General features: G+C 36.0%; 1 protein-coding gene across 1 annotated transcript in view; it reads left to right on the top strand.

Moving 5' to 3' along the window:
* Window positions 1-2500, top strand: part of tmem117 (transmembrane protein 117) — a 72275-nt gene that overhangs the window by 25608 nt on the left and 44167 nt on the right. The gene's annotated exons all lie outside the window — the stretch shown is intronic.

Raw genomic sequence — 2500 nt, 5'->3', positions numbered from 1 at the left:
CTTTTTAGTCATGATTCTTTTTGAGCGATTCAATTTAATGAACGGTTCGTTAGATTTACAGTTGCGAGAAAAAAATAAGAGATCATACACAATGCATTATTTTTCATTTACCGCTGTCTTGAACAAGATATTTTAGAGATTTGTTACATATAGTCCACGAGAGAAACAAATAGCTGAATTTATTCAAAATGACATAATTCAAAAACTTAATGAATCACAGATTCTTAGTGTCATTCCCTGATGGTCCATGAGGTGTGTGTGTGTGTGTGTGTGTGTGATGGGTAGTTTTAGGGGCAGTGTAAGGGGATAGAAAATATGGTTTGTACAGTATAAAACCATTACACCTGTGGAATGTCCCCATATGTCACAAAAACAAACGTGTGTGTGTGTGTGTGTGTGTGTGTGTGTTCTGTGTGTTTGTTGTTGCGTGTAGAAATACAACAGAAAGTACTTACAGAGTCCAAATTAAAACATCATTTCCGTGGCTGCTCTGCGAATCAGAATAAGAATGATTCTCTGTTCCCGAACCTGTTCTTCATCCTCTTTGAGGAATTGAATCGAGCAGCCGTGCGTGAGTCCATTAAGCTTTGAGCGCGTTTAAGCACTGACCTGGAATCAGCATCTACAGTCTGCTTTACATTATCTGTGTGTGTGTGTGTGTGTGTGTGTGTGTGTGTGTGTGTGTGTGTGTGTGTGTGTGTGTGTACAGTCAACCGTGGGCCGTTTGAGAACGCCGCCGCCGCTTCAATTTCACGCCACAAGATGGATGCCTCACTTACGGCTCGATTCGCCAGCTAATGTTCAGCTCTCCCGCAGCCGATGCGTTCACATTACAGACGACTGTTTGGAGAACGACGGCACCATTTTTCTGTGAGATTGAACGTTGAGTGATTATGTCGCCGTACATCTTCTCAAGGTTAAACACGGCCAATCCTGACGATTGGGCACACTGCAAAACATGCTCTCCTTACTCAGTATTTCTGTAATGTTTCAAGTCCAAACACCCAAACACTCTTAAAACGAGAAGTATTTACTAGACAAGCAAAAGTAATTGTCTTGTTTTGGGAAAAATAACTCAAAATGAAGAGAGTTTTTGCTGAAAATAAGATAAATAATCTGCCAATGGGGTGAGAAAAATAATCTTAATTCAAACAGAAAACTCTCTTCATTTTGAGTTATTTTTCCCCAAAACAAGACAATAATTTTTATTGTCTAGTAAATGTTTTACTGAAAACCCTAATAAGTTGATTTGAGTAAACTCGTTCCCTCAGCTCAGTTGAGTAATGGAGTCTCCCAAAACTTGTATATTTAATTCACTTAACTTGGTGCTCACATTCACTGTACTTAAATTGTTAAGTGTGTTGTGGATACATCAGAGGTTCAGTCCACCATGCTGGGTACAACCAATCAAAACTTCAGCATGCTTTGCAGCATGAATAAATTATGCATATAAATTGTGACACATTTTCTTTGATTCTTACTATTAGCTTTTACCTTTGCTGTTTTCTTCTGATGTTTTGTAGCTTGTTTTATGTTTAGAGTTGCTCTTTTTATCAGAATTTTTTTATTTATGTATTTTTTTGTCACCATTGTAGAGATTCATACGCCGATTCTTGATGTGTGTGTGGGTCTAACTAATGCCGTAGATTTAAACTTTTAGTGCAAATAATAATTAAATAAATACATTGTTCAATTACCACACCAGTGCAGGATCTCATGGCTATAAATATTAATATTTTAAAACTATTATAAACCACTTTGACATCTAGAGCATTAGCCTCTGTATGAGCTCAGGGATTCTGCCAATACATGATGATTTTAACATCATCAATGATTAAACAACATCACATGATGATATTTTCTCTTGAGTTTGTGTTCCATAACAAATGTGCCTCACCAACACAAAGCAGCCAGAGAAACACTAATATAACATAATCAAGGGTCAAGAGCCGACTAAAGCAAACACTGATCTCCATCATGGTGACTTCCAACAAAACTATTATTTTCATTAAAAAGAGAAATATAGTCAGTCTGGTTAGTTATATGTTAGTTCACATATTATTGTTAGGTTTAGTAACTAACACATTTTAAGATTGCACACTTTGAAAAAATCTCCATCTTAATTTGAATCCGCAACAGAAAAGGACCGCCTTTTGTAAATATTCTCCAATCAGTGAACTTTTTTATGATTAATTATGATTTTGAGTTCATACAACTTGAAATCTTAAGTTTATTCATTCTGTAGGTTAATAAGTGAAACTAACTTATATTTTTTAGTTTTTGGACTGAACTAATAATATTTAGTCAAGACATCATTAGGGTTTACAGTGTTCTTATACAGTGAATTTATAGATATTTAGACTAGAAACAAGACAAACATACTGAGTAAGAAGAGCATTTTTTGCCGTGTAGAGAACGGCGTGAGTGAGCAGAGACTAGTTTGACAGCGTCTGATACCGTTATGAGCGCTGAAAACCTTTGTTGTTTTATTAAATCGTCA

The sequence above is a fragment of the Pseudorasbora parva genome, chromosome 25 (genome assembly GCF_024679245.1).
Source record: "Pseudorasbora parva isolate DD20220531a chromosome 25, ASM2467924v1, whole genome shotgun sequence".
Lineage (NCBI taxonomy): Eukaryota > Metazoa > Chordata > Actinopteri > Cypriniformes > Gobionidae > Pseudorasbora > Pseudorasbora parva.
Note: the sequence above shows the minus strand (reverse complement) of the source record. Positions and strands in the feature narration are given on the sequence as shown.